The following is a 24,298-nucleotide window of genomic DNA, read 5'->3' on the forward strand; positions in this document are numbered from 1 at the left end:
AGTTGGGTGGCCCCATCCTGGTTTTTGTATCTGACTCACACAACAAAACCACCATTCAGTTATGCCTCCTGTCCAAGGAGGATCTGCTCTCAAGGACTAGATTCCACATCCGAGCACAGAGTAGTTAGTCTAGCTACCGGACATTTGAGAGGTTCCAGTTAAAATAGGAAAGGTATTTATCATAACTTTTATCTTTGAGAAAATGTTCCACAAAAAGAGCATCTTCAAGGGCCCGGTCTAGGGGTAAGACATTGGGGTAAGCCATTGGAATGAATGGATCCGGTCAAGAAAAGACCAAAGCCTATCTTTCTTGGAGCTCTTAAAGTCTTGATATGGGCCTAAAATCTCAGACTCTAATGTCCAGGTGGTAACCATTTCCAGCTCACTAGAGACAGTAAGTGAGCGACTGTCCTCTCATCCAGATGTAAGTAGCTTTCTTAAAGATGCCATGCTTCTTAAATCTACACCAATTAGAACTTGCTCTTGAGACCTAAATCTAAACACTCTGTCAAAGCATCTTTTGATCCCTTGTCAGAAGTGCCCATAGATTTTCTATCTTTAAAGGTTGTCATCCTGTTTGCAGTCACAATAGAAAGGAGCAGTTCTGGAAGTTAACGTCCGGTTGGGGAATGGTAGTACCACATGTCTAATGAGGGCTAAGTCATGGATAAGAGTTAACACAGCCTTTATTCCTCAAATGAAGCGGGTTACAAGAAATTGGGGGGATAGGAGGAATATGTATCATCAGATTCCAGCATTGTCACTCTATCTCTGAAACCTGAAATGTCTGAGTCCATGTGGAGTAATACGAGTAGCTACAAGCATGACTGAGAGTTCTTCTTGTTCAGAATATCACCAGGTTCAGTCATCTCTGGGGTTTGCAGTCTGTTACCATCCAAGTTTTAAGTTTTCAGCCATTGTTATATTTTTTTACATGCCTTTACAATTTACACCTGTGTGACAGCACGAGTTTTCAGCTACTAGTATGAAACATATAACGAAATGTTGCATGGCCTCCTTATAATGTTTCTACACCTTCACTGAGATTGTGTGTGTGTGTGTGTTTGTTTTTAAAATAAATTACATGTGCAGGCCGTATTGGTCCTTGCCATTGGAGAAAGGGCACTGCTTACTGTGTTCGCTGGATAACTGATCTCTTCTTTATCTTTACTGTGCCCAGCCAGTCACTGATCTTTTCGTCGTCTTTGTTGTCACTTCCCTTTTCTGGGTCAGCAACTTTTATAGCCTTCTTCCAAAACTCATGATTGTACACTTGGCTTGTTGTGCAAATTGGTCTCTCTAAAGTCTACTGAGATCTGGTCCACGTACCGAGTCTTTGGTCTTCCCCATGGTCATCTTCCAGCCACGATCATTGCAACACCCTACCAGTGGAACTCCCAGGTCTCCACTGTTTCTGTAATATAAATCTCGTTGTTCATCCTTTGTTTCCCCCTTGGTGAGACACTGCTATTGTAATGGATCCCATTGTACTGGATCCGCAGAATTTCCCTGCAAAAAATCAGAAAATTGTAACTTACTGGAAATTTCCTTTTCTAGCGGGAAAGCACGCAGGTGTATTACAGTGGAACTTACCCATTGTGCTTGGAGCTCAACGGAGGCAGAACCAAACCTGTCTATCAAGGCAGGCTGGGAGTGGCCACACCTGTAGAGACCTAGCCAATATGAGATACTTCCAAAGCTACTTTGTAGAGCTAAGTCATTTAAACTTTAATTCATAGGTTATTTAAAACAATAAATTCATATAAACGCTTCCTACCGCAGAGCAACTTCAGATTTTGACCCCAGCTACTGGAGGAGAGAGGTAATATAAAACACACTTAGAAGGAAAGTGGAAGAGTGCACGACTGTTCTAGCTCCTCTAATTATAATCCTTGTGCCGGGTAGGTTGGTTTTGTGGACTTTCCCACAAGAAGAAAGGAAGTTTTTGGTTAAGTGCTGGTAAATTTTCCTATATAAGTACATTAAAGGTAGAGTACTTGGACAGATAGCTGCAAAATATCTGGAAGTTTAGTCTGGCATGTTTCGATATGGAGGGAGGCTTTGATGGATCATTGGTCCTTTGCTGGCCACTGAAATGTTTCTGCAACTTCTCAAACACTACGATTGATGTGCCCTTCCTTTCAAGGTGGCAGTAAGTCAGCAAGGGAACGCTCTATTTGAGATCTGCTGAGGAACAGACTTTCTGCAAACTGTAGCTAGTTTCCTGGGAACTTTTTCAAGACTTGGCAGCTGAGCATTACAGGGGTTTTCACATAGGAACCAAAAATATTGTTGTCAATGCAATGCTCCTCTCTCTAAATGCAGGGTCAGGTCCCTCAAAAATCAGACTATTGACGAACAAACTAGTGTATTAAAAGCTTTGGTTTTCTTGGAACTTTTGGATTGCAAAGTTTCAACCAGTGCCAAAAAGATTTTTGTTTTATTTACTTTGCAGGCCAAAAATATAATTCAGCACAGTGAAATAAGGAAGCAGGAGCTCTCATACTGATGTAGCAGAGTATGCAAACTGTGGAAAAGCTTGACTATGCATTTTACTGTCCCCTCATATTAATACAACATTAGGGCTGAGAAATAAAACACTGAGAAATCAGGAAATGCAGAATTAAAATGGAAACTTCTGCCTTAGCTCTGTCTCCTTTGTACTTAGAGTCTGTCTTTAAAATATGGTTAGCAGTGTTGTTTTAGCCATGTTGGTTCCAGCATATGATAGAGACAAGGTGAGTGAGGTAATATCTTCTGCTGGTGAAAGAGACAAGCTTTCAAGCTCTACGGAGCTCTTTTTCAGGTCCTGAAGAAGAGCTCTGTGGAGCTCGAAAGCTGGTCTCTTTCACCAACAGCAGTTGGTCCAATAAAAGATGTTACTTTATCTACCTTGTCTCTTTTTTAAAATGCGTCTCTCTCTCTCTCGTTACAAATATGCCAGTTACTATGATACAAATTGGAACTTCTTTGTACAGATTGGTCTTTAGACCTGGTTTATTTTGTAGATCTCACTGAGACTTAAAGCCTAAAACCAAGTCTGAAGTAATTTGGTGGAGTAGCTTTTTTAAAGTTCAGAACTGGAAAGAAGCCCATGTTCTAAACCCACACTAGCTTTGAATTGCTTTTTAAAAAGGAATGAAGATTTCAGCTTGCTGACTTTATATGTTCTTACCTTGAAAACATACTTAACTCAAAACTACCTGATTTGATGGCTGGGAGCCGAAGAGGAACGTTTCAGGGGCTTATGCTGAACAGGGATTTGGAAGTTGCCTTATTCAAAAGAATCACACCTGCGTGTCTAAAAGGTAGTCTGCTTAAATCCAGCATTCTTGAAAAATGGGCCACTTCCATTTTAGGTGCCTAAATATGAATTTAACAGCCTGATTTCTAGAGACTAGAGTTATGGTCTTCACAAGTACCTGAGTCTCATTCAGCTCCCAAGTGCTTAAGTTACTTTTGGAAATGGGACTTGGGCTCTCTAACTTAGGCAATTTTGAAAGTTTTACCCAAGATTTGAAAAGTTTTTGCCTTGAAAATCAAAGCAACATGTTAGATCCTTTTTAAACACTAGTTTTCCAATGTGATTGTCATTCTTTTTGTGGGGAAGGGCAACCCTGATTAGACTTTTGCTTGGGTAAAGGTATCTTTAAAATATTGACAATTCGAATTTCCTTTTCCCACTACCTCAGAAAAATGAAACAATTTCTGAGATGTCCTCTCAAAAGCTGTGTATCTTGCCTGTTTTTATTAATGTGTTCCTCTGATGTTTTTAATTGATTTTTGCTTTGGTGTTCGTAATTTCTTTGCCATCTATTCTGATTGCAGTTTAAAGAAATATGTATTGGTGTATACAAGTAAGGTAATCTGATAAAAAGAAGAATTAGAAAACAAATACGCAGAGGGAGGAATCGGATACAATGCATCGTATGGGTGGTTACACATCTAACTTTGTAGTCACCACAAAGGTAAAGTACGTCTTTGCCCCAGATGTTTGAGGTGTGAGCTTGGGCCATTAGGCTGAATTTATAAATTAAAACTTTTCTTTGCACCGTCCATTGGGTTCACCTTGTGTTGTTCAAACTTGTATTATAGCTGCATTGTAGTTGGAACTTGGCATCAGCATACCATACAGCTGGGCAAAAATTCCTTCTGCTAGCTGCTAAAATTGGCATTGGATAAGGTTAGTGGTAAAGCTCCAAGTGTAGAAGAAAGAGCAGTAACTGAAATAGGCTGTGATAATTTTGTTAAGTTATGTTTATTTTAATGGAGTGTACAGGCCAAAGACCAGTGTTTTATAGGCATTCTGACATCAAAGGGATCTGCCTGGGTTACCAGTGATTGGCACAATTCCTGGTTCTTGTCTTTATGGGTACAAGGCTGTAGGAATAGCCTGGGGCAAAGAGAACTCTGAAGGGTAAGGAGAAGGAATTCTGGGAATGAGGGGTTTGCAGATGGCTTTATGTGTCAGTCACATGTACAGCACTTGGCAGCTAAACAGCTGGGGATCCCTTGCTTATGCTTAGAAGGCTTTGCCTCAGAGTTCAAGCAGCAGAGAGGGAACTGTTTTGTCTTGACAGGGATTATTATTCCCTTCCCCCAGAGCTCAAGCGGATGGGACAAGTGGTTGTGCACATCTCCTCTTCATGGGTGTGAGGGGAAGCAATCAACAAAGTCTTTTGTCCACTGATGTTCCACAGAGTCTTGTCTGATGTCTGTGAGCCTTCTTTTGTTGGGCAGAAGATGACACTTCTTGTGGTTAACTAGTATTTCACACTTGGTAATGCTTTTCTCCTGACTGTGGGTTTATAGTTTCAGAGCAAACACTTTCATAGTCACAGAGCAAACGCTTAAATATTACCATATCACATGGAATATAGATATTGTTAGTGGATTAATGCATGCAGCAGTTTACAGGCATTTCACAGAGACCAAACACAGTTTTTATAAATCTAACACCTATTTGACCGGTAAGCCAGATGGTTTCCAGCTATGCATTTGTCAGTGTTCAGTGAGGCCTAGGGGCCCTGGCATGAGCTAGCACCTGGTCTGTCAGCATCACATAGGCATGGACTCCCTCTCTGCCCATAGGAAAGTCACTTTATCTTCCTGTACCCCCATCTTCCGTGTCTGTAAAATGGGGATAATACTCACTCACTTGCAGAGTGCTCTGTGACTTACAGATGCAAAGTGCTGTACGCTGTCAGCATTGGACGTTGGTGATCTGCAGTGAGTGAGCCACAGAACGAGAGTTGCAACAGTCAGAATAAACCTTCATGGACTTTCAGGCTGTCCAAACTCTCTTTATGGGTTGCCCTCTGGTTGGCTTCAGCTCTTTGCCTGGAGCAGCCTGAATTGCCTTTGGGGACTCTGCTAGTGTCCTGCCATAGCTGAAATGCAGCGTGTCAGAGCCACTGAGCCCTGCACAGGAATCTTCAAAGGCAGTGGTGGTTTAGGGAAGAGAGAGGGGCTATCACAGGCCCACAAGTTAGAAGTGAACCAAGGACTATAGGTAGTGAGAGCTGTGGCCGTGCTGAAAACAAAGGATAGAGGGGGGATGTCCCAGCTAGAGCCTCAACCAGTCTGTGTTCAGAGGATGGGGGAAATGAGAGTTGGTTGGTTCACATGTCTCTCACCAAGCCAACAATCCTGGTCCCTGTCATGTCTGACAGCTGCTGGGTGGGATTGCAAAGTTGAGCTGTCAGATTCTGGGTCAACCATCAAAGCTCCATCAACACACTGACGACTGCCCTTCCTCAGTGTGCCACCAAGGGAGGGCATTGCACTCATTCAGTAGAAAAGGCAAAATTCCACTTCCAGTCCTTGGTCTGTAGGCCGGGGCAGAAATTCAGGCCCCTCCCCACCGCCACATGCCCCCAATGTCAATGGGAGGGTTGCACAACGAGCCAGGGTAGAATCTGGCTTTTGTAGGTAGGTAAAGTTTATAGTTACTGTTCTTCAAGTTTTTTTACTTTAATATCACTTGGTGGGTAAACATGCATGCCCCCCCTTTTTTTCCTTCTTCCCTTCTGTGAATCAAGTGCCCCATGTTGGCAACAGACAGGGGTACATGGTTACAAGTCTATATCGAGGGACTTGCCAAGAGATGCCCAGCTGGGCACGTTTCCCCTGCAATGGCCATTTTCATGGTATTTCCCCGAGGGGGCTCATGTGGTATCTGCCAAAAACGAAGAACTCGCTGGTTGTCATGGTTATTGCAAGATGTACATACGGAAAATATTTGAAGAGTTGTGTAACATGTAGAATGGCGCGTTCCAAACCTGCTGGGGGTGAAACTGGTCACCGGGGGCAGGGTGGTTCTCCGAGCTAACTTGGTCCAGACTGAGAACAGTTGACATCTTTCGGCCCAGCCCAGCCAAGTGTTGACAGCCTAGACAAGGTGTGGGCATGGGCCTTTCCAAAGTGTGAACAAGCCCAAGAAAAGGATTTTGAATAGGGGGACCATGATGGGCAAGTGAAGTTACCGGAATGCTCTGGTTATGAAACGAGACAAAATATCTGGAACTGTATAATAGGAGAAACAAGGATGCAAGATAGGCTCCATTATGGAGGTGACGCTGCCAGTGGGAGTGTATCGTGAAAAGTAGATCCCAGCTGTTTTGGCTGGACAGGCACTGGACGGACTGACCACTGCGTGAGAAATACCTTATTAGGCAGGAAAGGAACTCCTTAATTAGTACAGGCTCTCGATGGCATTTTGTGTTTGTCTTTGATCTATAACCGTATGTTTCCAATCCTCATCCTGGCTTCTATTTGAATCTTTATCTTAAGCTTTGTCAGGTCTGTTTGGTTTTACTGTAGACACGACAAGTTCTGTGCGCTAAGGAGCGTGTTGCACTGAGTGGAAGCTAGCAAAGTGGGGGCACTGCTTCCATGGAGGCCGCGAATGTGTGTGCATTGCGGTGCCCAGAAGTCGAGGGAGTGGGCATCCGAGGATAATAAAGTGGGTTGTACAGGCTGGTTGGAGGAACCTGAGCCCTGGGTCAGAGCAGAACTCTGGGGGTAATTTCCATAGATTTTTGCCCCACATTCTCTGCTTTGCCCCAGATACTTAGGGAGCCTAAGGGCTGGGGTGTGCAAATTGCTAGCCTGCAGAGGGAAGCACAGGGCTTGCGGAGTCTGGAGTGGGGCAGTTTTGTTGTCAGCAGACGGTAATTTTGGGTGATTTTCCCGCAGTGGACATAAGCAAAGCTCCTTCGCGCTGTAAACAGGTGGGAGTGATTCACCCTGCACCCCTGGGGTAACCCCCAAAGTGTTACACTTGCCCATCTTTTCTTTTGTCTCCCTCTTCCGTTATTATTCCAACTGCATTTCTTTCCCTGTGTACTTTCCCACTACCCAACCCCCTGGGCTTTTCTCCATCCACCAAAATGATAGGCAGTGCAATTGTCAATGTTGACAGCAGGGTCATTTAAATTGATGCTCCCATGTGCTCCATTGGGGATTGAGGTGGTTCCGCCTCTCCAAGCTGTTGCTTCTGTCTGTAGGCTCAGGAAGGCAATACTGCATCCATGTGCCCAGTGTTCACTTTGGAAGGCTTTCTGCATAGCTATGAAAGTTAGAAACCCTTTTTTAAAGAAAAAGAGAGAGCCTAGATTTGTGCTGGAAATGACCCACCTTAATTACCATGCACATTGTAGGGAGAGTGGTCACTTTGGATGAGCTATTACCAGCAGGAGAGTGAGTTTGTGTGTGTGGTTTTTGGAGGGGGGTGAGAGGGTGAGAAAACCTGGATTTGTGCAGGAAATGGCCCACCTTGATTATCATACACATTGTGAAGAGAGTGGTCACTTTGGATGGGCTATTACCAGCAGGAGAGTGAGTTTGTGTGGGGGGGGGGCGGAGGGTGAGAAAACCTGGATTTGTGCTGGAAATGGCTCAACTTGATGATCACTTTAGATAAGTTATTACCAGCAGGACAGTGGGGTGGGAGGGGGTATTGTTTCATGGTCTCTGTGTGTATATAATGTCTACTGCAGTTTCCATGGTATGCATCCGATGAAGTCGAAACCATCCCGATGAGTCGAAAGAATAGTAAATATGGCAGGCGACCAACTTGGCTTAATGGTGAAATCCTAGCGGATCTTAAACATAAAAAAGAAGCTTACAAGAAGTGGAAGGTTGGACATATGACCAGGGAAGAGTATAAAAATATTGCTCGGGCATGTAGGAATGTTATCAGGAGGGCCAAATCGCACCTGGAGCTGCAGCTAGCCAGAGATGTCAAGAGTAACAAGAAGGGTTTCTTCAGGTATGTTGGCAACAAGAAGAAAGCCAAGGAAAGTGTGGGCCCCTTACTGAATGAGGGAGGCAACCTAGTGACAGAGGATGTGGAAAAAGCTAATGTACTCAATGCTTTTTTTGCCTCTGTTTTCACTAACAAGGTCAGCTCCCAGACTGCTGCGCTGGGCATCACAAAATGCGGAAGAGATGGCCAGCCCTCTGTGGAGATAGAGGCGGTTAGGGACTATTTAGAAAAGCTGGACGTGCACAAGTCCATGGGGCCGGACGAGTTGCATCCGAGAGTGCTGAAGGAATTGGCGGCTGTGATTGCAGAGCCACTGGCCATTATCTTTGAAAACTCGTGGCGAACCGGGGAAGTCCCGGATGACTGGAAAAAGGCTAATGTAGTGCCAATCTTTAAAAAAGGGAAGAAGGAAGATCCTGGGAACTACAGGCCAGTCAGCCTCACCTCAGTCCCTGGAAAAATCATGGAGCAGGTCCTCAAAGAATCAATCCTGAAGCACTTGCATGAGAGGAAAGTGATCAGGAACAGCCAGCATGGATTCACCAAGGGAAGGTCATGCCTGACTAATCTAATCGCCTTTTATGATGAGATTACTGGTTCTGTGGATGAAGGGAAAGCAGTGGATGTATTGTTTCTTGACTTTAGCAAAGCTTTTGACACGGTCTCCCATAGTATTCTTGTCAGCAAGTTAAGGAAGTATGGGCTGGATGAATGCACTATAAGGTGGGTAGAAAGCTGGCTAAATTGTCGGGCTCAACGGGTAGTGATCAATGGCTCCATGTCTAGTTGGCAGCCGGTATCAAGTGGAGTGCCCCAAGGGTCGGTCCTGGGGCCGGTTTTATTCAATATCTTCATAAATGATCTGGAGGATGGTGTGGATTGCACTCTCAGCAAATTTGCGGATGATACTAAACTGGGAGGAGTGGTAGATACGCTGGAGGGGAGGGATAGGATACAGAAGGACCTAGACCAATTGGAAGATTGGGCCAAAAGGAATCTGATGAGGTTCAATAAGGATAAGTGCAGGGTCCTGCACTTAGGACGGAAGAACCGAATGCACAGCTACAGACTAGGGACCGAATGGCTAGGCAGCAGTTCTGCAGAAAAGGACCTAGGGGTGACAGTGGACGAGAAGCTGGATATGAGTCAGCAGTGTGCCCTTGTTGCCAAGAAGGCCAATGGCATTTTGGGATGTATAAGTAGGGGCATAGCGAGCAGATCGAGGGACGTGATCGTTCCCCTCTATTCGACATTGGTGAGGCCTCATCTGGAGTACTGTGTCCAGTTTTGGGCCCCACACTTCAAGAAGGATGTGGATAAATTGGAGAGAGTCCAGCGAAGGGCAACAAAAATGATTAGGGGACTGGAACACATGAGTTATGAGGAGAGGCTGAGGGAGCTGGGATTGTTTAGCCTGCAGAAGAGAAGAATGAGGGGGGATTTGATAGCTGCTTTCAACTACCTGAAAGGGGGTTCCAAAGAGGATGGCTCTAGACTGTTCTCAATGGTAGCAGATGACAGAACGAGGAGTAATGGTCTCAAGTTGCAGTGGGGGAGGTTTAGATTGGATATTAGGAAAAACTTTTTCACTAAGAGGGTGGTGAAACACTGGAATGCGTTACCTAGGGAGGTGGTAGAATCTCCTTCCTTAGAGGTTTTTAAGGTCAGGCTTGACAAAGCCCTGGCTGGGATGATTTAACTGGGAATTGGTCCTGCTTTGAGCAGGGGGTTGGACTAGATGACCTTCTGGGGTCCCTTCCAACCCTGATATTCTATGATTCTAAGTGAGCTGTAGCTCACGAAAGCTCATGCTCAAATAAATTGGTTAGTCTCTAAGGTGCCACAAGTACTCCTTTCCTTTTTTAAATGAAAGCTGAGAGTTTGTACAATGTAAATGTCATGCAGGCCTCTCAGATGCTTCGGGCAGACCAGATGTGGCCTGAAAGCCATACGTTTGGCACCCCACTTCCATAGAGGAAGAGTTGTGTCGATGCCTGCTGACCTGACTTAGAGCTAGAGTTAATGCAGGTTGAGTTTTGTCTGCATTAGGGGTTTGCATTGGTTTAACTACATCAGTTTTAAAATCACTTCAGAGAAACTGGTGCAACGTCTCTGGTATAGACAAGGCCTACGAATAAATGAGTTCTATCTTGGAAACTGAGAGGAAGAGGTGCTCGATTCCTGTCTCCCAGTAATACTGCAGTTAGGGCAGGCAGGAGTCTCACCTTTCCCTTTTATGTTCAATTCTGACACCCCCCCTTCTTCCAGGCATGTACAAAATGGCAACAGTCTCGCCATGTGTCTCTGCTAGAGGAGAATTTTCAGGGAGTAACTGGACAAGGCATCTATGAGGGGCCAGTTTGAGAAACCCACCAGGATGTCACCTCTGTTACACTGTCTGATTTTGTGTTTTGGAGCCTACCTCCAAGGGTTTGGCCTGTAAACTCCAAATCCGCTTCATTCCCTTGCCCTCCACAAGGGCTCTGTTCGCATAAGGTGGCCCATCACTGTGGCATCTCAATGCATACAGGCCCCGATTCAACAAAACATGGAAGCAGTCCTGTTGATTAGAAGAGGAAAAGATTGCCCAGTGGCTAGGGTGCTAATCTGGGACTCGGGTAACCTGGATTCAGTTCCCTGCTCTGGCATAGGTTTCGCTTGGGCAAGGGTATCTCTATGCTGCAAAGAAACCTGCAGCACTGAGTCTGAGCCCAGCCTCGGTCAGCTGACCTGACTCACAGGGCTCAGGCTGTAGGGTTAAAAATAACAGGGTAGGCGTTCTGAGGGCTCCCCCTTGCTGGGTCTTGGTGCCCAGGCTCCAGCGGGTCTTTTATTTGGCGTTTCTGTGCCGCTGTGAAATGGGGGTATAATCGTATTTCCTTGCCCAGTGGGGGCGTTGGTGGGTAAACGCATTGTGCGGTGCTGAGATACTCTGGTACCTGGGGCCATATGTTGGGTAGATTCACCAGGACACTCCCGTGGTTAAGTGCTTGGTGGATCATGGCTGAAGCACTGTGACTAGCAGTGGTTAAAGTAGACTGAACTGTAAGGGGAATGGAGCAGAGACGGGAGATTTTCTCCTTTATTTTAACCCCCTGTGATTTGCATCTGCCTCATGTGGGGTTCTCCCTCTTTAAGCAAGATTGGGTGGCAAATATTTCAACTGTTCACCGTGGCAGGAGGAGGGGGTGTATCGCTGAGGGCTCTTGGGCTTCCTGGCCGGCTGCATTAACTCTGCCAGTTACAGCGATAATCTCGAAGGAATTGAATGTGTATGTAACTAAAGCTTCAGCGCTGCTCTGCTGCATGTCTAGTAAATGAGGAAGATATGGTAATGAATACAGATGGGATGTGATAGCTCTAATAGGTGGATACTAAGGAGAGTAGCTCTCTGGAGCAGGGGTGGAACAATTATTTCCTTGGTTTGTGCTAGAAGTGCCAGAGAAGTGGGAAGGCAGGGGACTTTATATTATAGTAGTACCTAAAAGCCCCTGTGGAGATCAGTCTCTATTGTGCTGGGTCCTGTGCGTACATGTAGGTCACGTGTACACTAGGAAGAAAGTGTATTTTTAAAACATGTTTGAATCCTAGTGAAGACAAGGCAAACTGTAGTTTTAACACGTTGTCTGGTCAAGGTATCCCCAGTTTCTCTAATCTTTTCCAGTGATAATGATCTTGTGCGTTAATTGCCACAACAGTGGATTTTAAAAGATGTTTACAGTAGTTTTCTCCTAAGAAGGTGGTGTCCCTGGAAGTAGGAATTTCCATGCTTAACGTTTAAAAAAAAACCCGCAAAACTTTCTGATGAGGTTTTTCATGAGTAAAAGATATGTTTACTACTCTGCTTCTGTTGGTTGCAATGTTTATAGCGTAATCTGGGACCTCTGTAAATGAGAGATCTGTTTTCTACTCTTTGCAGATATGAATCGTGGGTAGTGCCTGAGAAGAACTGGTCCAGAATAGAAGCCATTAAATGGAGATGAAATTGCTGAGAACAGCCAGTGGATCTGTCTGGGTTTACGAGGACATTCATATTGAATTAGGTAGGGCGTGGCTCTCCTTGTTGCTTTTCCCTTACATGGAAAGATTGTTTAAAAGGGGATTTTCAGGTTAAAGAATATCCTTATTTGTACTGTGACCTTCTTTGTTTTTAATAACTATGAAACACTTCGATCTAGTTCATTGTTCCCTAGTTATACTGTTAACTTCCTGCAATTCTCTCAGATTGGACTAGGTCTATAGGAAGACCATCTCCTTCTTGGTGATTTCACCTTTAGGTTCTCAGGCACTAGTGTGGTTCCTCAATATTTGAGTTGTAAATACTGCTGGGCAACTTATGTTTAGTTAGTTAACAAAAATAACACCCTCCCACTGCCACAGGTAACCTTTCTGTTACTCTAAGGTCTGGTCAAAACACACTTCTTGTACTGATATAATTAGGGGTGTGATTTTTTTTTTCCCCTTCCAAAATAGTTAGGCTGGTACAATGCTTAGAATGCAGGCAGTTGTACCAATATAAAGGTACCGTATACTCGTGCAGTTTTATTCACCTTCCCAAATGGGACCAGTTATACTACTGGTATACATACCAATATGACAGAGTCCATGCTAGGGCATTGAGGTGCTTTAACTATATACTAGTAGAGTTAAAACAGTACAGTTCTTGCACAGACAAATCCTTGGTAACTTTAACAGTCTCCCTTGGATGTGTTTCAGGTGGTTTGGTGACTGCCACTGTGTTCATTGACACATAATAGTCTTTCCCAAAGGAACAGAGCAACATTAGGTTCCTCACGTAATAACTTGATTCATAGATTTCCAGGCCAGAAGGGACCATTGTCGAGGGACGTGATCGTTCCCCTCTATTCGACATTGATGAGGCCTCACACTACAAGAAGGATGTGGAAAAGTTAGAACGTGTCCAGCGGAGGGCAACAAAAATGATTAGGGGACTGGAACACATGACTTATGAGGAGAGGCTGAGGGAACTGGGATTGTTTAGTATGCGGAAGAGAAGAATGAGGGGGGGATTTGATGGCTGCTTTCAACTACCTGAAAGGGGGTTCCAAAGAGGATAGATCTAGACTATTCTCAGTGGTAGCAGATGACAGAACGAGGAGTAATGGTCTCAAGTTGCAGTAGGGGAGGTTTAGGTTGGATATTAGGAAAAACTTTTTCACTAAGAGGGTGGTGAAACACTGGAATGCGTTACTTGGGGAGGTGGTGGAATCTCCTTCCTTAGAAGTTTTTAAGGTCAGGCTTGACAAAGCCCTGGCTGGGATGATTTAATTGGGGATTGGTCCTGCCTTGAGCAGGGGGTGGGACTAGATGACCTCCTGAGGTCCCTTCCAACCCTGATATTCTATGATTGTGAGATCACCTCCTGTGTAACACAGGCCAGAAAGCTTCCCCCCAATAATTCCTAGATCACATATTTTTAAAACGTCCAGGCTTAATTTAAAAATTGTCAGTGATGGAGAATCTACCACGACCCACTGGAACAATTCACCAAGGTTAATTACTCTCGCCGATGAAAACGTGACGCCCTTCTAGCTTGCATTTTACCGGAGTAAAGCCTGACTTCCATCACCCTGCTCCTCTGCTCAAGGTGCTGATGAAGGCATAAAGGGTATTTCTTCATTGCAGTTAGCCCAGGTGTTGCCCTAATCCCCTCTCCCATCCACACACACAACCCTCTCACCTGAGTTTGGCGCTTTTAACCCAGGCTAGCTGGCCTGGCTGGGGAGGTGGGTGAGAGCCCAGGTTCTGCTGTCATTCAGGGCGGTAACCCGTCTGCTTTGCAGTGGGGACGCAGGCTAAATCACTCCACTGCTGCTAGGGCACCAGTGCTGTCCCACAATTGCCCCATGCACCCAGAAAGAGAGATGAGTTCTCCCACAATTCCCTGGGTCTTAGAGAAGCTCCGGTTAGTGCAGCGCAAAGAACCATGGGGTATGCCCCCAGAAGCCGTAGTGACGAACCCAGGGAGTGCACCACCCGACAGGGAGCAGTAACTTGGGTAGTGCTGCTCACACTCGCGCTAGGCTTCAACCCGAGTGCCAACCACCCAGGCTAACTGTGCAATGAAGACCTGCCCAAACAGGGTTATCGTCTAAGGCTCATGTGATCCCATCCCTAAAAGGAGCGCTCAGGTTATCATGCCCACTTGAGCATTTCTGGTCCTATCTAGCAGTGGCTGGTGGAGCACATATGTTTTAGCCACTTCATTATGACAAAGCTCCGATGTCATAAATTGCCACCCTAAACCGCTCTAGACCCAGACTGCTACCTTTGAGAGCCTTGCTCTTTCCAAACTCAGCCTGCATTAGTGAGTATAAGGCCAGATTTTTGGAAAGAACACCGCTCCCATTTAGACACCTAAATGAAATGGCTAGGCTCTCAGCCACATTGAGCATCCAGCTGGGAGTGCTGGGGTCCTGAGCTCTTCTTGAAAATCTGGTATGTAAGCTATCACTTAAATCAGCCTCTACCAGATGACTGGCGGGTAACTATTATGACACCAGATTTTTTTTTAAAAAGGCTTCAGAGGTGATTCTGCCAAGTAAGCCCAGCTTCAGTACCAGGCAAATTGGTTGAAACTGTAGTAAAGAACAGAATTATCAGACACATAGATAAGCATGATGTGTTTGGGATGGGTCAGCACAGCTGTTAAGGGAAATACATGCCTCAATCTATCCGAATTCTTTGAGTGAGTCAACAGGCATCTGGATAAGGGTGGATACAGTGTACTTGGGCTTTCAGAAAGCCTTTGACAAGGTCCCTCACCAGAAGCGCTTAAGCAGACTAAGCAGTCATGGGATAAAGAGGGAGGGTCCTCTAATGGATCGGTAACTGATTAAAAGATAGGAAACAAAGGATAGAAATAAATGGTCAGTTTTAGGAAGAGAGGTAAATGGTGTGCCCCCCACGCATCTGTACTGGGACCAGTTCTGTTCAACATATTCATAAATGAGTTGGAAAAAGGACAATACAAAATTACTCAAGATAGTTAAATCCAAATCTGACTATGAAGAGTTGCAAAGGGATTTCATTAAACTGGGTGACTGGGCAACAAAATGGCAGATGAAATTCTGTGTTGATAAATGTAAAGTAATGCATATTGTATGTATAGTTAGGATTATGTTTTCCAAAATGGTTGTGTCTAAATGAGCTGTTACCACTCAAGAAAGAGATCTAGAAGTCATGAATGGTTCTCTGAAAACATCCGCTCAGTGTGCAGGTTCAGTCAAAATAGCTAATCATTTTAGGAACCATTAGGAAAGGAATAGATAATAAGAGAGAAAATATCATAATGCCACTATATAAATCCATGGTACCCCACACCTTGAATAATGAATGCAGTTCTGGTCATCCCATCTCAAAACTGATATATTAGGATTGGAAAAGGTACAGAGAAGGGCAACAAAAATGATTAGGGATATGAAAGAGCTTCCATACAAAGAGAGATGAGAGAGACTGGAACTGTGCATCTTAGAAAAGAGATGGCTGAAGGGGGATATGATAGAGATCTATAAAATCATGACTGGTGTGCAGAAAGTGAACAGGGAAGTGTTATGTACCTCTTCAAGAAACACAAGAACTGCGGGTCACCCAATTGAATTAATAGGCAGCAGGCTTAAAACAAAAGGAAGTACTTCTTCACACAGTGCGTAGGCAACCTGTAGAACTCATTGCTGGGGATATTGCGAATTCCAAAAGTATAACTGAGTTCAAAAAAGAATTAGATAAGTTTGAGGAGGATAAGTCTATTAATGGCTATTGGCCAAGATGGTCAGGGATGCAACCCCATGATCTGGTTTCAGAGTATTAGCTGTGTTAGTCTGTATCAGCAAAAAGAAAAGGAGTACTTGTGGCACCTTAGAGACTAACAAATTTATTTGAGCATAAGCTTTCGTGGGCTAAAACCCACTTCATCGGATGCATGCAGTGGAAAATACAGTAGGAAGAGATATAGACATATATACACACACACACACACAGAGAACATGAAAAAATGTGTGTTGCCATACCAACTATAACGAGAGTGATCAATTAAGGTGAGCTATTATCAGCAGGAGAAAAAAACCTTTTGTAGTGATAATCAGGATGGCCTGTTGACAAGAAGGTGTGAATAACGGGGTGGGGGAATAAGTAAGGGGAAATAGTTTTACTTTGTGTAATGACCCATCCACTCCCAGTCTTTATTCAAGCCTAATTTAATGGTGTCCAGTTTGCAAATTAATTCCAATTCAGCAGTCTCTTGTTGGAGTCTGTTTTTGAAGTTTTTTTGTTGTAATATTGCGACTTTTAGGTCTGTAATCGAGTGACCAGGGAGATTGAAGTGTTCTCCGACTGGTTTTTGAATGTTATAATTCTTGACGTCTGATTTGTGTCCATTAATTCTTTTACGTAGAGACTGTCCAGTTTGGCCAATGTACATGGCAGAGGGGCATTGCTGGCACATGATGGCACATATCACATTGGTAGATGTGCAGGTGAACGAGCCTCTGATAGTGTGGCTGACCACATCAGAGGCTACTGGTCTAAATGGACCATTGGTCTGACCCTCTATGGCCGTTCTTATGTCCTCTGCATTTCTGCAGAGGGTTAAAGGAAATCGCTCAAGGTTAATAAATAAATAAAATCTTCAGCTGTTTTTTGTTTTCCCTTCTAAATCACATTGGCAGCATGACAGGCTCTTGTTGGCTGGGAGGAATATTCTCCATTAATCCATTCCTGAAGATCCCATATGAATTAAACGTTTTTTTTTAAGAGAGTTTTAAGTGTCTCGTTTGGGTGCAGACATTGTCAGGTAGAGGGGAGACTCTGTCCTACCCCAGAGACTGGAATGCTGTGTGCCATTTCAGATGCACATATGTCCACATAAATTGTAATGGGAGCTGACATGGAGAGACCACCCTGGACTCTGCTGAGAATTTGAATTTCAAAGCAAGCAATTAAATCACATCAGTAAAACAGCTCTTATAGGGAAGGGGGAGGGGAGCTCTAACCCTAAAAGAAGGGGCATTCTCAGGAAAGATAGGAATGTTGAAATGAGTCCCTTAGGGGGACTTAAATCTTAAACCATCCACATGACCTCAGTCGCTGGCAGATTCGGAACACCCAGGGTAGTTCCCTTTCCATTCAGTGATTTTTAAGAAGGTCTCCTGTTTTCACTGGGCTTCCTCCCCTTCCCCCTGCCCCCCTACCCCTTTTTGTCCAGGGTCAAAAAGTGGCTTCTTGGATCTGATGGGATTTCAGATATGTTGGAGATAGGAAACTCTGTGGTTTAGGGCTCCTTTCCAGAGCTCTTCAGATGCTTGGCTACAGTCTGAGAAAGTCTTGCATTGGTTCATAACCCTTGCTTTGCGCATATGTATGTGTGTGTATTTAAAAAAAAAAAAAAGAGTAGGTTTCTTAAGCTATTTTAAAAGGAATTATTGACGTGTGCAGATGTGAACTGGAAGCTCTGCTTACTGAAAATAATTAACCCTTTCCAGCACGATAGCATATTCAATCCTTACAGTATATAATGTAGGCAGAGAGAATACCGCCATCTGTTAAGGTTGTTCGGCCACTCTGTTTTCAGTTGCTTATAACTTGGCCAAACTTTAACTGTTTGGGCTGAAACTTTTCATGCCAGGTGTCTGCCTCACGCTGATTTCCACCCGCCCCTCCCCCCCCGGGGCAAACCAGTTCAGCCATTTCAGAGAATGAGGCTAAGGAAAAATTACGTTTTGCGATGTTTTAAAAAAAGAGAGGTCACCAGATTTCTTTTTTTAGAAGCTCTAGTGCCCCCATGGTTTGGCTCAGGGACTTGAAATTTGGCGGGGGGTGATCCCTGTGTCCAGGGATGGACCTTTTGTCATCCCCATGAAAATCTGCGCAAATCTGGCCAAGTTTCCTAAGCCTTTGAAAAACCGCACGAAGAGACTTGCTGGAGCTTTGCAGCTAAATTCCCTGAAGATTCCATCTGCAGTGAGCATGCTCCAGTCTTGGGTTGAGCAGGACTTTCTTTGCAGTTGTGGTTTCTGGCTGCTCCAGCCTGAGTGTAGGACCAAACCCCAGAATTCTCTTTTTTTGCTGTGAATGCCCCTCCTGCTGGGCCCACAGACGAGAAGAGCCAAGCAACCTTAATTCTGGCATTTCCTAACTTCTACATGCTTGGTTTTGCAACCTTAATTATCATTTAAGGGGGCGTGTGTGTGCGCATTTAGTGTTTGTATTGCCTGTTAGGTGAATGTTGTGGTTTTTACATGCAGATACGAAGGCAAGCGAATGCAATGTACAGTCGTCATGTAGAATGCTAGCACCGTGAAAAGGAGGCAGAAGGGCAGGATGTCAGCAGGAAAAACAACCAATAGGAGGGCAGAAGTATATGCAAAGAGGCTGTATAGGGAATTACTATATGTTGCACCACATCACACCTCTGTTCTGGTCACTGTCCTGCTGCCATCCTGCCCTTCAGCCTGTAACTTACCCCAGTGTATACATCACCTTTGATGTGCTTTCCTGCTCAGACAGTTTTGTCATCTAAAGATAGCTGGAAAGGGAAATAAAAGGACAGCCGTGGAGAGTGAGAGAGACTGGGGGTTGAGTTGGAGTGGCTTGGCAAGCTGGAATCTCCAGTATCTAAACCTTAATTTTTAAGCCAGTATTGAGCCTTTAAGCCATTTGTGGTTGTGAAGAGGACTGACAAAATCCTGTGCAAACCAATGCAACAAGGTCTGCTTGAGTCTCCAAACAGCCTGTAACAATAGCTGCCAGGCCTGGGTTGTCCCCTCTTCATTGCCATAGGAGGTTGACTCTAAATCCTAAGGTCTCTTTCAATGTCAGCTTTACTAACTATTTCATTCTGGGGCACGGTATGCAAAAAAGAGGGACTCTCCTATTAAGAAGTGTTCTGACGAGCTCCTAATTTTGGCATGAGTGGGCAGAACTTGGGCAGGGGATAGCGTTTGGAACAGTATTGGCCTTCTCTCCCCCCCCTCCCCGCCCCGCCCCCCCGGCCCACCGCATCAAACCACTTGTGAAGACCATCCCTCACAAAATGAGAGGAATTCACCACTTTTTTGGGGTGGGGTGGGGTTGGGGGGCAATTTCCCTCGAAGAATGAGAGGTCAAAGCTGTAAGCAGAATGTGGTCCAACTCCCACTGCTGTCCTGGCCTCTTTTGGGGGAAGGTAAAGAAGCCTGTCCTCATGGCAGGTGAAAGGTAATGGCTGCTGAGCCGGATGTGTGGAATGCTAAATGGGGTTGGCCCTTGCAGGGGAGTTTTGCTCGCAGATGTCTTGCTCTTTTCATGCCAGGGCCCTGCGACTGCTCACATCAGCTACATCACTCCTCCTGCACCTCCCCACTGTGGCAAAGTGGCCCTCTGGGCGTTTGTTCTGTGATGCTGTTTCCGGTATAACCTTCTCATAGTTCACTTATCCCCGAATGTAGTGTGGTGTTGCTCCCTGGTGCTTGGTCGTGAGCTCCCTTTTTGGGGGAGGAAAAAAGAGTTTCACAAGCATCTGTTCTGTCTGACATGAGGTTTCCCCAGATGAGAGAAGCACTCTGACACTGTTAAACACTTGGCAAGCCTGTAGCGCTGCCTGAGGAATTCAGACTTTGCTGTTTCGGGAATGTAGGTGGCTCTCCGAGGACGGCCTGCTCAGAACAGGGTCTGAGGGTGCAATGTAAAGTTTCTTGTCACTCCACTTTGGTGTCCCATACACTTCGGGGGCGGGTATTTTTGAAAAGACAGCTGCTGTGGGGAATATCCCCCTATGTGATAGCTGTAATGATGACAAGTACTCCACCATCTGCCTGGATCCATCTGTCGTCTCCGGTCTTACGCTCCGATTGTACGCCCCTTAGGACAGGGACTGTCTTTTTGTTCTGTGCTTGTACAGCCCCTAGCACAGGGGGTCCTGGTCCATGACTAGGGCTCCTAAGCGCTACAGTAACACAAACAATAAACGCTTTAAGAAAAGAGGCCGGGAGCAGGGGAACGGGGTCACATGCTCCCTCAGAGTTGCTGCTTGACTTGTACTGAGCATGCTCACGCGGCCTGAGCGTTTTCAGTCACATTTGCTGAAGCTGCTGCTCTCACTCGGCCCCGCTGCCAGCGGGTACGGGTTGTCTCTGCCCTTTTCTATACAGTGAGCTTACTTCCCCTGGGAACTGGCTGTCTGCTTTCCTCATTGCCCTCTGCTGGTGGCAGCAGCCCTCTTTAGGTTGCCACCTGCACAGCTGTTTGTTTGCTCCCAGAGTTTGTTCTACAATTCAAACCAAGTCTCCCTGAATTGCCCCTGAAGGGGCCGCATTTGGCTACTTGAGAGCAAATGGCTTTCCCAGGATCAGAAGCCCGATCTCGTCTGCCCTGCAAGGCTTAGCATGGTAACGCCCAGCTGGGTAGGGAGAGAGGCTTGAGCCAGCAGCAGAGGTAGGGTGGAGGGGCACTGCTGGCCTCATGCCTATAGGGGCGATATGGCCAGTGCTATTCCCACAGCTCCTCTGCTCCGTTTGCAAGCAACAAGGAAATGACCCCCATAGGGATCCGCTATGCAGGAGTCCTCCGCCACTCCTGCCCGACTGCCTGCCTCCCCCTCTAACTGCAGCAGCAGCCCCCTCTGAGGCTCTGCTCCTCTGACGGTGCCACCGAGAAGGGGCATGAGTACCTGCACAGGCTGCTCCGGTCCTTTCGTGGCTCCATCAGCAGCCCCCCTGCATCAGGCTCTGCCCCCTGGCAGGTCATGTGGAGGCAGGAGAGAGGAGCTGGCCAGGGAATCCAAGTGCAGATGGGGTGTTGCTAAGACATGTAGGGCAGAGGCTGGAAATGCAAAAGGGAAAGTGTGGTGGTGACAGGGGGAGAGCTTGAAAGCAAGTAGGCGCCCAGCTTTAAGGCTAGTTAAATTCGTGTGTGGTCATTCACACTTCAGTAGAGTCTACAAGAAAGCGGCCAGCAATGGTTGTGTTGAGCAGCTGGTGTTTCTCTCTTGGGGCAGGCTGGGGAGTGGGGTGAACTTGGAAGCTGAGCAAGAGCAGGATGACTTTGTGTTAAGTCACTGTACTGGGATTTGAGAGACCTCGGTTCAGTCTCTGGCTCTGCTACAGACTCCCTGTGTGGCCTTGGCCAAGGCACTCAATATCTGTGCTGCAGTCCCCGTCTGTAAAACAGGGGTGATATTTCTTTATCCCTGTGAGGATACATTCATTGGTTTTCGAGGTGTTTGGTGCTCATCTCCATGGTATCTAAAGAAAAGCCAGTGTTGGATGAGGCACTTCCAAGGCAAAGAATTTTCTGTAGTATCTGGCTGATGAATCTTGCCCATATGCTCAGGGTTTAGCTGATCGCCATATTTGGGGTCGAGAAGGAATTTTCCTCCAGGGCAGATTGGAAGGCCCTGGAGGTTTTTCGCCTTCCTCTGTAGCATGGGGCACGGGTCACTTGCTGGAGGATTCTCTGCTCCTTGAAGTCTTTAAACTACGATTTGAGGACTTCAATAGCACAGATATAGGTGTGAGGTTTGTTGTTTTTTTTTTTGTAGGAGTGGTGGGTGAAATTCTGTGGCCTGTGTTGTGCAGGAGGTCAGACTAGATGATCATAATGGTCCCTTCTGACCTAAATATCTATGAATCTATAAACAAATGGCAGCCTATGGGACGTGTTGGCCAGGCTGGGGGGAAATGTGTGCAGGTGTGTGATATATTGCCATCTGCTGGCTCGTAGTTGCACTTGCGTGTGTGGTTATATCTCCCTCTAGTGCAGTGGTTCTCAATCCGTGGCCCCCGCGGGCTACTTGTGGCCCAATCAGCACACAGCTGCGGCCCATGTGACATTTTCTGGGCCATACAGGTAGTATATACATTGTGTGGCTGCAGCCCCCATAACACATAGAGAGCAGCATATGTGGCCCACAATGGTAAATAAGTTGAGGACCAGTGCTCTAGGGGCTGGCCTGCTTAAGGCTACATCGACAGGTTTCAGAGTAACAGCCGTGTTAGTCTGTATTCGCAAAAAGAAAAGGAGGACTTGTGGCATCTTAGAGACTCACCAATTTATTTGAGCATGAGCTTTCGTGAGCTAGCTGTAGCTCACGAAAGCTCATGCTCAAATAAATTGGTTAGTTTCTAAGGTGCCACAAGTCCTCCTTTTCTTAAGGCTACAGCATTACTGTCCATCACAATTCTACAGGCACTAACAGAGATTTTTTTCCTTAAATTTAAGTGCTGTGTTTGCAGCACAGGAGACCCTGAGTGCTAATCCCAGTTGGGTCACACCCCCTGTTGGTTCTTGTGTGTTGGTGACCTGCTCTCTCCAGGGGCTTGTCAAACCTAGAGTTCAACAGACCTCAAGACAGAAGACCTGTCTGTTGACCCAGGGTTTTGTTTGAACTTCATAATAGGAAGTGGGTATTTGATTTGAATGATTTTACTGATGCAAGGCAACTAAGTTCCTTGGTGATAGGTGCAGATATAAATTTCTGAATGTGGTGAGAGCACATTTCAATGTGTGCTGTGTGCTGTAAACAGAGACCGCGCTTTGTTGTGTAATTGTAGATACATGTGTGTAGCAATTTACTTCCTGTGTTGCCAGAAACAATGCAAGAGCATACCATTAATATCCGCAGTGGGGGCAGGGACGTGGACAGTGACAGGTAGCGGAGACGTCTCTGGTACCACATTCTCACAATCTGCAACGGACTAACTGGTAAGTCTCATTGTTCAGGTTGAAGCCTGCTTTTTTCTAATAAAGGTGATTATACCTACCATGCTTACCTTAAAAAGGTCTCTCGGTAGCTCTGTGCAACTTCATTGGAAGCTCAGTGCCCCTAACTCTCATGAGTTTTAATGTGGGTTTAAAGCCCCAGCTCCTGGAGGGAGGTGACTAGGTGAGATCCTTAGCTTTCCTTTACCAAAAAAGTAAGCTTCTCACCTGCATGTTTTAAGAAAAAAAGCTTGACAGCGGGACCCAAGTGCTCCCCAAAAGCTGAAGCCAGAGGGTAAATAATCTCCCTTCCTCCCCCCAGCTTGTTGAAAAATAATGGATTTTTAAACAAATGATTTGGGGGGCAGGGGCCTGACTAGCGATGGGGTTGGTAGAGCTGTAGCAGTGAAGAGGCCTTTCCGCTATTTAAAGCTTGGGTGCCAGAAATTAGCCAAGAAATTATCTCTAGGTGCTCCCAGGTTACTTCTGTGGGAATTCTGTGCAGAATTTTTAATTTTTGGCACACAATATTTTCAAATTCTGTAAAATTCTGCATATTTTATTTGTCAAAATAACAATAAAAAAGATTCAGGAAATGTTTTTTGAGAAATAGATTCCTTACTAGGCATATTAATACAGAACTATGAGTAATAATTCATTTAAACTACAATACAGAACCGTATTTCCCACACCCCTCAGAAACCGTGCAAAGGCTTGAGGAAGTCAGGGGTAATGGAGGAGCTGAGGGGTTGCTGGGAAGGAGCTTAGGCGTGAACTTGGAGGGGGGTTGGCTATGGGTGGGAAAAGTATGGAACAGGTTTTTATGGGGGATGGGGAGGGATTGTTAGAGAGTGTCCCCCATCAGACCGTGGCTGACCCCTAGCCTCTCCCATTGTCAGGCACACTGCCCCTGTTCCCATGTGTCCCTGCACCGTTGTGTGTCCTTGCACCACGTGTCCCTCCACCCCCACTCAGACACCCACTCCCCCCCATCCCCATGTGGCCCTGCATCTCCCTCCCCCTTGTGGCCCTGCGCCTCCACTCCTATTCGCCCCTGCCCCAGTCCGTCCTCCCCCACTAGCCTTTATGAGCCCCTGTCTGCGACCCTCCCCCAGCAGCCCCACTCTCTGTCTCTCCCTGGGGCTGGCGGAGGAGGCTGCTCTGTTCTGGTGCCAATATCCACTAGCTTTCTGGTGGGCAAAAGGAGGAACTGCAGAAACTTTCCAGCAGAAGCTTTTTTCTGCGCAAATAATTAAAAGTATGCGCGGCTCATTAATTATGCACATGCAGTGCACAGAATTCCGCCAGGAGTACCAGGTGGTGGTAGTAATACCT

At 45.8% G+C, this 24,298-nt stretch overlaps 1 protein-coding gene across 7 annotated transcripts in view; it reads left to right on the forward strand.

Moving 5' to 3' along the window:
* Positions 1 to 24,298, forward strand: part of PTP4A3 (protein tyrosine phosphatase 4A3) — a 172,197-nt gene that overhangs the window by 39,219 nt on the left and 108,680 nt on the right. For 5 of the 7 annotated variants that reach the window (XM_073329999.2, XM_073329998.2, XM_073329997.2 and 2 more), the window contains one exon: positions 12,189 to 12,312. The exons of 1 other annotated variant lie outside the window; for it this stretch is intronic. The gene's annotated coding sequence lies outside the window, so the exon portion shown is untranslated. Of the gene's footprint in view, positions 1 to 12,188; positions 12,313 to 22,852; positions 22,967 to 24,298 lie in introns of all 7 variants that reach the window. One more of the 7 variants, XM_073330003.2, reaches the window with a different exon arrangement.

The sequence above is a fragment of the Lepidochelys kempii genome, chromosome 2, assembly GCF_965140285.1.
Source record: "Lepidochelys kempii isolate rLepKem1 chromosome 2, rLepKem1.hap1, whole genome shotgun sequence".
NCBI lineage: Eukaryota > Metazoa > Chordata > Testudines > Cheloniidae > Lepidochelys > Lepidochelys kempii.